Source organism: Schistocerca nitens, chromosome 1 (genome assembly GCF_023898315.1).
Source record: "Schistocerca nitens isolate TAMUIC-IGC-003100 chromosome 1, iqSchNite1.1, whole genome shotgun sequence".
Classification (NCBI taxonomy): domain Eukaryota; kingdom Metazoa; phylum Arthropoda; class Insecta; order Orthoptera; family Acrididae; genus Schistocerca; species Schistocerca nitens.
The window spans coordinates 743663714-743676094 of record NC_064614.1 but is presented as its reverse complement, the minus strand read 5'-3'; positions in this window follow the sequence as shown (position 1 = coordinate 743676094).

Genomic DNA, 12381 nt, shown 5'->3' with positions numbered 1-12381 from the left:
TTGATAAAAGGAAATATTTTAATACAGGATGATAAAAACCAACTTCGTTCAACAAAAATGTGAACGAATATTCCCTGAGTGGGTTTCCAAGTTCTACAATGGATCGAAGGATGACCTATGCCATATCACATCTATAATCTAGGTTTAATTAAGTTTCACAAAAGAGAAAACTATCGTGCTTTAATTGACGATCGACGCTAGTATTACGTAAAAAGGGGGTGTAACTGATGAGACTTCTGCAGTTCTGAGTGAAGCTTTATGCGCTGTTATGCGGCATCGCGTGCGTTCATTACCTTGTCGTTGGTTAGGCTGTGTCAGGGGGCGGCGGGGGGCGCAGCTCCATACAGCTCGCCGTCTCGGAAGGAACTCTCTCCTAACTTCTCCTTACTACAATTTACCGAAGTTGGTTTAAAAAAAAACTATCTGGCTGTGTTTTCATCTGACTAATCAGGGTCTCAATGTTAACCTTAAGCTCCGCCTACAAAAATTCTGTCTATCCAATGAGAAACGCTATACTTTTCGTGGTGGGGCAATGTGTTTAACGTTTGCAACGTAACAGAGACGCGAAAAAGTCTCACGCTAAAACTTGCAGCTGGTGTGGCCCTTTTAGTGTTATCGTAAGATCTATACTGTTCGTCTGGAGGGCTCTATCTTTTAACATGGGCTGGGGGGTGGTCCTGGCGGTTGGCTGGAATCGTGGGTGTCCGTTCCTTATCGTAGGGCCTTCTAGCTTAACACGGTTGTGCTCTCAGCTTCTGCTCTCGTTTCTCCCCTCGGAACTGCGTCTGTCTCACGATGGGAAGGTATGACATGCATTTAGGCAGTCTTGTGTTAGTCTGTGGTATTCCATTTGCTCACTCGTTACTCGTATTACTTTGGTTAATTTAATGTCACGATTTATTCGGAACTATGTGACATACTGCTGGATTTGCATATCATGTCAGGGTTTTCATGGAAGGTGTTGGATTTGCCTGACACCTTACACGGTTGATAATCAGTATAGATGCTATTTACATCTCTTTGCAGAAACAACAGTGCCGTCCAGATAGCAAAGACACTGCTCCCATTTGTTTCTCAAGTAGTCCGTGACTCAAAGGAGGTGGTGGAAAAGCTGCGTAGACCAAATGGCATAAACTTGAATTCGTCGAGGCCCTCATGGAATCAGGATTTCCACGTCCAGCATCGTCAGTCGTCAACCTGGATCTACCGGTAGCCAGTCAGTACATCCAGATGGGATAAATTGCGTCGCTCCTGTAAACCAACTTACAGTGCTATCGATTCGTCACTGTGGTTTATCGCGCATTGCCGCAGTTCGCGCGGCTCCCCCTATCGGAAGTTCGAGTCCTCCCTCGGGCATGGGTGCATGTGTGTTGTCCTTAGCGTAAGTAGTATACCACCACCACCGCTGTGGATAGACATTCTCTCTGGAACTGTTCAGTCACTGGAGGTCAAAGCAGAAATGCTCTGTTCTATCTCCACTCGTCATGTAGCGAGTCAGGCAGTGTGGTGTTTTGCAGAATGGACACGAATTTTGGAAGTGCTGGGTTCAGATCCCGGTCCAGCCATCCATACTTAGGTTTAACTTAGGTTTGTCCGAAATCGCTTGAGGCATATTCCAGTGCCATGGTTCCTTTGAAAATGTAACGGCAATTAGCTTCCCTATTCGCATCCAATCCGTCCTAGAGACCTCCTTCTAAGAACTTTGTCATCGACGCGCGTTAAGCTCTGATCATTCATTTCAATCACGAGCGTAGCGGTAGAGGCCGATGTGCCCTCTGGTGGTTGAATGAAACTGTGTCACAACAACTTATCCTTGTCCTACCTCAATAACTCGTCGCTTCAGTAGGAAGACATTACATGAACGCTGACAAAGGTCAATGAAGACTGAAATGATACCTTTGATTGTGAGGTAACCGCTAGAACTGAAAGTTGCCATCCAAAATACTCGTCACTGGCACTCCAGGTGTCCCAGTACCAACCCGCCTGATATTAGGTTAAATACCCTCTGAATCTGCAATACAATATTGTGCGCAAATAATGCTCCACCTAGAGAATGAAAATTATTTTAAAAAATCGATGATGACCAACTTTGGTGCGGTGTTCCATGGGTCACCTTGTCTGCCTTTTCACTACTCCGAAAACTGACGCAGAGTGGCCAACGATCCTCTGTCAAACCGTAATTACTGATTGGTGAATAGCAGTTTCCTCCGTGACGTTGCCTCTAAAGGCATGATTCAAACGTACCCAAGCATAGGAGGGCTATTTTTTTTTTCAACCTTTGATCGAGAGCGAAACGGAAACCAAAATGAAAATAAAAAAGGTTTGTTTTACAACATTTAACTACACCTTCCAGCTACTTCTGTACATAGTCGCCGCTCTGACTTCGTCATAGAAGGCAGCGCTTGTGGTTTCCGCCTATTCCCCACGCCAGTCTGCAGCTTGTTGCCGGTGTCAAAATGCCATCCTCATAGCTAGCGGTTCATGTGAATGAAGAGATGAAAATCAGAGAGGACAAAGTCCAGACTGTGTGGTGCACGATCAAACACTTCCCATCGAAAACACTGCTGGAACATCTTCATTGCCACTGATGTCTGCGGCCGACAATAGTTATGATGAAGGAAACACATGGTTCAAATGGCTGTAAGCACTATGGGACTTAACATCTGAGGTCATCAGTCCCCTAGAACTTAGAACTACTTAACCCTAACTAACCTAAGGACATCACACACATCCATGCCCGAGGCAGGATTCGAACCTGCGACCGTAGCGGTCGCGCGGTTCCAGACTGAAGCCCCTAGAACCGCCCATGCAGTGTGCTGTGGGTGCACTCCTCGGCTGAATGAGTGCATGTAATACAGCACCCTGTCTGTCACCAACATCTCGCTAATTAAACACATACTCCTTCCACACCGACAGCTCAGCAAGCACTGACATGTCGGCCTCTTGTGGTGGTAACACCACACTAAGCCGCTATTACTGTAGGTAGATAGTAAATTTAAACAAAATTATACAAATTTAAACAAATTATTTTCGAACTGAATGACATCATGAGCAGTCTCTAGTGGGGCCAACACCATACTAACTCCGCTCAGCTGCAGTAGTAAGCTCTCAGAGCAAAATTCCCTCCAAAATTCGAATTCCCGCCCATTTCCCAAGAGGATGACGCACCATCATGCAAAAAAGTCGGAAAGGGGAGGGAACGCTCTCTTTGGTCCACTACTGCAGCCAACCGAGCGAGGTGGCGCAGTGGTTAGACACTGGACTCGCATTCGGGAGGACGACGGTTCAATCCCGCGTCCGGTCATCCTGATTTAGGTTTTCCGTGATTTCCCTAAATCACTCCAGGCAAATGCCGGGATGGTTCCTCTGAAAGGGCACGGCCGACTTCCTTCCCCATCCTTCCCTAATCCGATGAGACCGATGACCACGCTGTCTGGTCTCCTTCCCCAAAACCAACCAACCAACCACTACTGCAGCCAACTTTCCAAATAAATATTAATGTCCAACTTTCAGTATTTAGAAAGGCACTATACCAGGCTCAGCCGCAGCAAGCAAACTGTACGACATGCGGGTTGTGTGTGGGCTACGCTCGGTGACGCATTTTTCGGTGGGAAAGAGTTTCTTCAGTTCGGTAGAATCGTGCTGTCAGGGCTGTGCAACCTTCGCTGTTGTTTGTGGTATAACAGAAGTTCACAGGTCCAGTGGCTGTTGACAAAAAAAGGGGAGCTCGCAATCTGTAGTCATAAGTCTTTAAAAATGAATCGGAATGAAAGAAGAGAAGGACAAGAACTCTTCAAACTCACTGTAAGATATACAATCGCGTTACCGCAAATTTGCCATGGAATGACATTACAACACCATGTAGAAAGAACTTAAGGATTTAGTTGTATATGAAAGATCAAACACTTACAACGATCGACAGACGGAATTCATCAAGCAACACTTTGAGCTAAATTTGCAAGCGTGGTGCACGTGATGACATTGTTGGTATGCGTAGTAAGTTTTCTGAAGTGGTACGCAGTAGCATTCGATTTTATTCGATCTTAAACCTGCTACTGTTAATTTTATGAAGGAAAAAAAAGAACGGGAACGAAAATTGCAACATACGAACGGAATGCAGACCTCGCGTTTTAAGTGGAATTGACTGCATACTGCTCACTGTAAGACATTGCTAGGTGAGAAATAACTTATTTCTGATTTGATGAGAATGTATTTAAAAAGGAAATCGCATTCTGGAGGGAACAGCCTCACAAAAAAAAGTCCATTTGCTAAAGCTCATTGGCGTTAAAGAAACCGCGAGATTTGAAGAATTCATTGCGGGCTTGAAGAAATTACAAGTCCAGTTTTCTAAACTTTTGAGGACACTGCCAATCTTACAGTTGTAGTCGAGACCCTTTGCCATTACAGTTGAAAGCACCCCTATGCACGTGCAGGTGTAACTGATCGACTTGCAGGTTAATTCCTGTTTCAGAGACATTCTTTTACATTAAAACTGCCCAAGACGTCTAGTTGTCTTCCTCAGGAAGAGTCTGCACGTCTCCCTCATGAGACTCCAAACGTGATAAAATATTTCGATCAACGTATGCATGTGAAAGGCTTTTATCGATTATGAAACTATAGAAGTCACGATTACATACCAAGCTGAATGCACCTTGTATCCTCCCCACTGTATTAGTTTCTGTATCTACTTTAGCCCAAATGTATCTCCCACTCTATAAAAGTCTACGTATTACCAAAATTATGTCCCCACAAACAGTTATCCAACTTGCACTAGTATGCAAACATTTGATTAAACAAAACCTAATTTGAATTGAACTGTAATTGATCTGAATGCATATATACTACTGCCCATTAAAATTGCTACACCAACAAGAAATCCAGATGATAACGGGTATTCATTGGACAAATATATTATCCTAGAACTGACATGTGATTACATTTTCACGCAAATTGTGTGCATAGATCCTGAGAAATCAGTACCCAGAACAGCCACCTCTGGGCGTAATAGCAGCCTCGATACGCCTGGGCATTGAGTCAAACAGAGCTTGGATGGCGTGTACCGCTACAGCTGCCCATGCAGCTTCAACACGATACCACAGTTCATCAAGAGTAGTGACAGGCGTATTGTGACGAGCCAGTTGCTCGGCCACCACTGACCAGACGTTTTCAATTGGTGAGATATCTGGAGAATGTGCTGGCCAGGGCAGCAGTCGAACATTTTCTGTATCCAGAAAGGCCCGTACAGGACCTGTAACAGGTGGTCGTGCATTATCCTGCTGAAATGTAGGGTTTCTCAGGGATCGAATGAAGGGTAGAGCCACGAGTTGTAACACATCTGCCGGCCGCGGAGGTCTAGCGGTTCTAGGCGCTCAGTCAGGAACCGCGCGACTGCTACGGTCGCAGGTTCGAATCCTGCCTCGGGCATGGATGTGTGTAATGTCCTTAGGTTAGTTAGGTTTAAGTAGTTCTAAGTTCTAGGGGACCGATGACCACGGATGTTAAGTCCCTTAGTGCTCAGAGCCATTTGAACCATTTTTTTGTAACACATCTGAAATGTAACGTTCACTGTTCAAAGTGCCGTCAATGCGAACAAGAGGTGACCGAGACGTGTAATCAATGGCACCCCTTACCATCACGCCGGGCGATACGCCAGTATGGCGATGACGAATACACGCTTCCAATGTGCGTTCACCGCGATGTCGCCAAACACGGATGCGACCATCATGATGCTCTAAACAGAACCTGGATTCATCCGAAAAAATGACGTTTTGCCATTCGTGCAACCAGGTTCGTCGTGGAGTACACCATCTCAGGCGCTCCTGTCAGTGATGCGGCGTCAGGGGTAACCGCAGCCATGGTCTCCGAGCTGATAGTCCATGCTGCTGCAAACGTCGTCGAACTGTTCGTGCAGATTGTTGGTGTCTTGCAAACGTCCTCATCTGTTGACTCAGGGATCGAGACGTGGCTGCACGATCCGTTACAGCCATGCGGATAAGATGCTTGTCGTCTCGACTGCTAGTGATACGAGGCCGTTGGGATCCAGCACGGCGTTTCGTATTACCCTCCTGAACCCACCGATTCCATATTATGCTAACAGTCATTGGATCTCGACCAACGCGAGCAGCAATGTCGCGATACGATAAACCGCAGTCGCGATAGGCTACAATCCGACTTTTATGAAAGTCGGAAACGTGATGGTAAGCATTTCTCCTCCTTACGTGAGGCATCACAACGTTTCACCAGGCAACGCCGGTCAACTGCTGTTTGTGTATGAGAAATCGGTTGGAAATTTCCCTCATGTCAGCACTTTGTAGGTGTCGCCACCGGCGCCAACCTTGTGCGAATGCCCTGAAAAGCTAATCATTTGCACATCACAGCATCTTCTTCCTGTCGGTTAAATTTCGCGTCTGTAGCACGTCATCTTCGTGGTATAGCAATTTTAATGGCCAGTAGTGTATTTAATGCGCAACTGAAGTAAAAATTATCTGGCCATAATCAAAATTTCCGGTTACTTCGAATCTTGACAACATTGCTGCAGATTTCTCGAAAGCACAACAAGAAGCATGCAGTGGCTAAGCTAGATTTCTGTTTCTAAATAAAATTTCCAACTCTTGTATACCACATGTGGTAATGCGTAAGGATAAACAGTGGAGTGGGGAGAGTATTCCAAGATAACGATTTTAGAATGAAGATGTATTCAAAAAATCAGAGTAAAATTTCGCGTGCTCTTCACACACACCGTAGGTCTGAACAATACTATGCTTAATAAAGCGAACAATGAGTTAAACAATTTCTATAAAAATCAAACAGCTGAGTCAGTCATAATGTTAATGCATTACTCATGGAACTGGGGTGGTCTTTCTCTCAGCTCTGAGCAAGTGGACAAAGTTAACTAACTGCCAATTATCATTTCCACAAATTAGGTTCGTAGGGCGGCAGTCTTACGTCAAACTTCTTCTCCTCAAATAATAATATTTTCAAAATTTATATTCTCTTCGCTTTCTAATATGCACATCTTATTCATCCTTTCTGTCCTTTACCATCAATCTTTCTTCATTTAACAGATATAATCACAAGTCAATACAGCCCTACTTAATACGTCCATCACCTACCACATTTAACAAAGAATGTATCTGACCAACGAGGGCTATTCCACAATGGTATTGCGATTGGCTGCGCTCGCAATACGTCACCCGCCAGAAAGGCCGCGCCCGAATCAGACAGCACGCATTACGAAAGCAATGTTGTCGTTTCATAAATGAATTACCAACGTTTTAGGCAAGTTATAGACACATATACATACACAAACACTCAAAACTAAACCTAAAAAAAATACGTAACTAACATAGTTCGACATAGGAGGTAATAAAGAATGCGTAAAACAAACTTACCACCATTTCGTACTTTTGAAGTGCACTGGTCTGCTGTAGTTACTGACGAGAAGCGGCCCTTCATTTCTTACATGGTTCAGATGCCGTCCACATCAGATTCTTCCTCGTGTCACTCTTCTTTCTTGCTTCTACTAGCCTTTCTTTATTTAAATGCCTGATACGTATAAAAGGTCGCGTTCTAACATACAAAGTACTTATGTTTTCGTGTACATGAGGGAACTTTGTTTCGATAATCGAAGTTAAATATTTAATTACGTTGTTACATTTCGAAATTGTTTGTCCATGGAAACCTGAAAATATAACTTCGAACTGTTTCACGGTATTCACCCAGTCTGTTGTTGCTGTTAGAAGACCCCCACAAGAAACAGTATTTATCCATGATTGAGAACTTGTTCCAGGAATCGAGCACATTTCAGTGCGTGATCCCAAGATTTTATCGATAGAACGACTTTTAAATGCGAGATAGCCAGCCAAGTATTGAAAAAGTGGTTCAAATGGCTCTGAGCACTATGGGACTTAACATCTGTGGTCATTAGTCCCCTAGAACTTAGAAATACGTAAACCTAACTAACCTAAGGACATTACACACATCCATGCCCGAGGCAGCATTCGAACCTGCGATCGTAGCGGTCACGCGGTTCCACCAAGTATTGAACAGAGGCAGTAGTAGCATCTTCTATATCAGCACTATTTTGATCTATTTCGTGGACAGTTCTCAGGAATTCTTCTTCCTCTTCGACAATACCTAAGATGTCACAACTATCTGCACACTTCACTTGTCGTTCGTCTGTTATCTCAATACAGAGTTCATTTGTGATGAACTTTAACATATCGTCATCGTGTGTTTCAGTACCAGTATCTACAGAAACGGCAGTGACTCTTTCTTCAGCAACTGCTGCACTACCTGATAAAGGTAGGTATGTCGTCTGAATTTCCAGTTAAAAGAAGAAGCTGAATTCTGTGTTTGACCTCTACAGCTGTGGGACTATTGTAGAACGCACCAAGTCCTCGAATTCTAGAAAAATAATTTTACCAGCAGTCCTGATTTAGACGTGATGTTAAGATAAACTTCTCGTTATCTTTCTTTACCTCTTCGAGTAACCCTAGAAGGGATGTGACTGAGACTATAAACCCCTTCTGAAATGTCAACAAACCCTTCCTGTTTCCACAGCACATGTCATGGCAAACATCGCGAAACATTTTTGAAGTGTTCTCTTGACTTTTAAATTCAGACCAAACCCGCAACGTAAAGGCGTGACATCATCAGTGGGAGTTCTAGAATTTAAAAAGTCGAAAACATCGTTTACTAAATCAAAAAACATGCTTTCCCGTTCTTTTCCCAAAACATACAAGAGAGCTTTAGCCGTGCGACGTGAAAATAAGCGGGCTGCCATCCTAACATTTTGTCGAGCAGGTCCTGTAACACTGATGTGCGCTTCTGAAATGTGATGTACTACATTCAGATCGCCTTTCTGGCTGTCTAACAAATTCTCAATTACATTCTTGGCTATCAAAGTTCCATAAGGAAGAGATAAGCCTTCATCTAAAAAGTGGTTCCTAAGGAGCTTCAATAAATGTGGCACATCGCAAAAAACCCAAATTTTCCTTTCATTGTGCGCTGGTTTTTTGAAAAAGGTTTTTGAGATATTGACACAAAGTTCAGTCCACACTTTAGAGATTTTTACACCCATATCACACGTTACAGCCACAGCATGTATTCCCGAATTTTCCATTTTTAGTATTATATCTAGTAGCAGGCCACAGTTAATTGTCACGTCAAAATTGTAATAAATCAGCTGCTTCCAAGATGAACACAAACCACGAATCATTGCAACTACACTCCTGGAAATGGAAAAAAGAACACATTGACACCGGTGTGTCAGACCCACCATACTTGCTCCGGACACTGCGAGAGGGCTGTACAAGCAATGATCACACGCACGGCACAGCGGACACACCAGGACCCGCGGTGTTGGCCGTCTAATGGCGCTAGCTGCGCAGCATTTGTGCACCGCCGCCGTCAGTGTCAGCCAGTTTGCCGTGGCATACGGAGCTCCATCGCAGTCTTTAACACTGGTAGCATGCCTCGACAGCGTGGACGTGAACCGTATGTGCAGTTGACGGACTTTGAGCGAGGGCGTATAGTGGGCATGCGGGAGGCCGGGTGGACGTACCGCCGAATTGCTCAACACGTGGGGCGTGAGGTCTCCACTAGAGATGGGGGATCCGCTCTTGAACTAATTCATAGAGTTCAATCTTTCAAAGGAGTGAACAATCAGTGATTCAGAAAAAAAGAACGGTAGCTCCAAACGTTTCCCAGGCAGAGAGAGAGAGAGAGAGAGAGAGAGAGAGAGAGAGAGAGACGGAGCATATCAGCAGCGCCTCTGCTGGTCAGAGCACAGTGCACGCCACACAACACAGCCAGCGCCGGCCTCTGCCCTGCTTCTACCTTGGCTGCCTGCATTGTGCAGTGCCCCATTGGATTTTGTGTTTCACATATGCCGGGCCGTCTCTGTGCGTCGTCTGCCGTGTGCACTGTGCAGTGTCTGGCGCAGCTTAACTTCGCATCGCACTCTGTCGGTGATCATTTCAGTCGCACGTCCTGCCCTCTGGGCAGTTGATGCCAGCAACAGGACAGAGAGCCACCTAGCGGATAACATAGGAACTACTTGCAAAAACCTGCTCGCAAGGGAGCGGACGATTTGTCTCGGAGCGGGTGAGCTCCCCCCACCCTCGGAACTCGCCCGCTCAACGCTCACCCCACCGTCTCGACTCTAGCCAGAGCGTCGAGCAAAGCGACTCTGGTGTCACTCTGGTCTCTGCGGTCTCAGCTCACGCAGTAATACAGCTCGCGGCTCGACCTGCTCGACTCAGCGCCTCTGCATCGGAGTTTGTCCCCACTGGATATTGTTCTTCATAGTAATACCGCTATGTATATTACATTATTATGTTATGTATACATCAATTGTTTTTATTTTATTTTTATTTGTTTAAACTGATTAGATTAGGTTCCTGATGACTACTCTTACTATAGGATTTTTATTATGGACACTCGAATTTACGCTTTAATTACGAGCGAACCGATAAACGTATCGCAAAATGTGATACACCAATATTTTCCTTGTTTTATTCTGCGTAAGGCTATATGCAGCACTTTCGTTTTACAGTCAAATTTATATTTTTTTTTCTTATTCTGGTACGGATTTTGCGATTTTAGGCGTCTTCGAAAGGAAAAATATATGGCTTGCGATGTATTTGTATGAGGTTAATGAAATTTTAATACATTATAGCCAAATATATTGTTAATGTAAATCTCAAGTTACAACATTTTCCGATCACCCAAAAAACCACGCTAGTGCAAAATAAATCAATAATCAAAAACTTTGTCATATCGTGGAAATTTCAATAAACAATACAAAATTCTTACTCATTATCTATGTTACTTCAAAATAGGATCAAATAAGATCAAAATACAGGTATAGTACTGGAATAAACCAAGTTTAAAGGGCAATGTGCCTTTCATTTATTTTCTTTTGTAAATGAGTGGTGAGTCATGAAAAACAGCTAATTCATTTCAGGGAGTGAACAGTTCTGATCCAATCTCTGAAAAGAACAGTTTTGCCCATCTCTAGTCTCCACAGTACATCGATGTTGTCGCCAGTGGTCAGCGGAAGGTGCACGTGCCCGTCGACCTGGGACCGGACCGCAGCGACGCACGGATGCACGCCAAGACCGTAGGATCCTACGCAGTGCCGTAGGGGACCGCACCGCCACTTCCCAGCAAATTAGGGACACTGTTGCTCCTGGGGTATCGGCGAGGACCATTCGCAACCGTCTCCATGAAGCTGGGCTACGGTCCCGCACACCGTTAGGCCGTCTTCCGCTCACGCCCCAACATCGTGCAGCCCGCCTCCAGTGGTGTCGCGACAGGCGTGAATGGAGGGACGAATGGAGACGTGTCGTCTTCAGCGATGAGAGTCGCTTCTGCCTTGGTGCCAATGATGGTCGTATGCGTGTTTGGCGCCGTGCAGGTGAGCGCCACAATCAGGACTGCATACGACCGAGGCACACAGGGCCAACACCCGGCATCATGGTGTGGGGAGCGATCTCCTACACTGGCCGTACACCACTGGTGATCGTCGAGGGGACACTGAATAGTGCACGGTACATCCAAACCGTCATCGAACCCATCGTTCTACCATTCCTAGACCGGAAAGGGAACTTGCTGTTCCAACAGGACAATGCACGTCCGCATGTATCCCGTGCCACCCAACGTGCTCTAGAAGGTGTAAGTCAACTACCCTGGCCAGCAAGATCTCCGGATCTGTCCCCCATTGAGCATGTTTGGGACTGGATGAAGCGTCGTCTCACGCGGTCTGCACGTCCAGCACGAACGCTGGTCCAACTGAGGCGCCAGGTGGAAATGGCATGGCAAGCCGTTCCACAGGACTACATCCAGCATCTCTACGATCGTCTCCATGGGAGAATAGCAGCCTGCATTGCTGCGAAAGGTGGATATACACTGTACTAGTGCCGACATTGTGCATGCTCTGTTGCCTGTGTCTATGTGCCTGTGGTTCTGTCAGTGTGATGATGTGATGTATCTGACCCCAGGAATGTGTCAATCAAGTTTCCCCTTCCTGGGACAATGAATTCACGGTGTTCTTATTTCAATTTCCAGGAGTGTAGAACATTTGTGTGAGGTCCTAAAATCCTGTCATCCGAAGCATCATAGCAGATTCTACCATCAATGTTCATTTCATCGAAACACAACACAGTTGTCTTGTAGGGGAGTAAATGTACGACTCTTTGCTTTCAAAATTGCCAAAACTTCTTCTGAAATACCTGGATTACACTTAAAATTCGTAGTCCATTTCTGAAGTGTTGCTCGACATGGCAAAGGAATATTTCGCTTCCTCAAATATGTATAAGCTTTTTGAGAAAGAGCTTTTAGAGTTAGGGCATTGGCAATATCGTGAGCACTCCATTT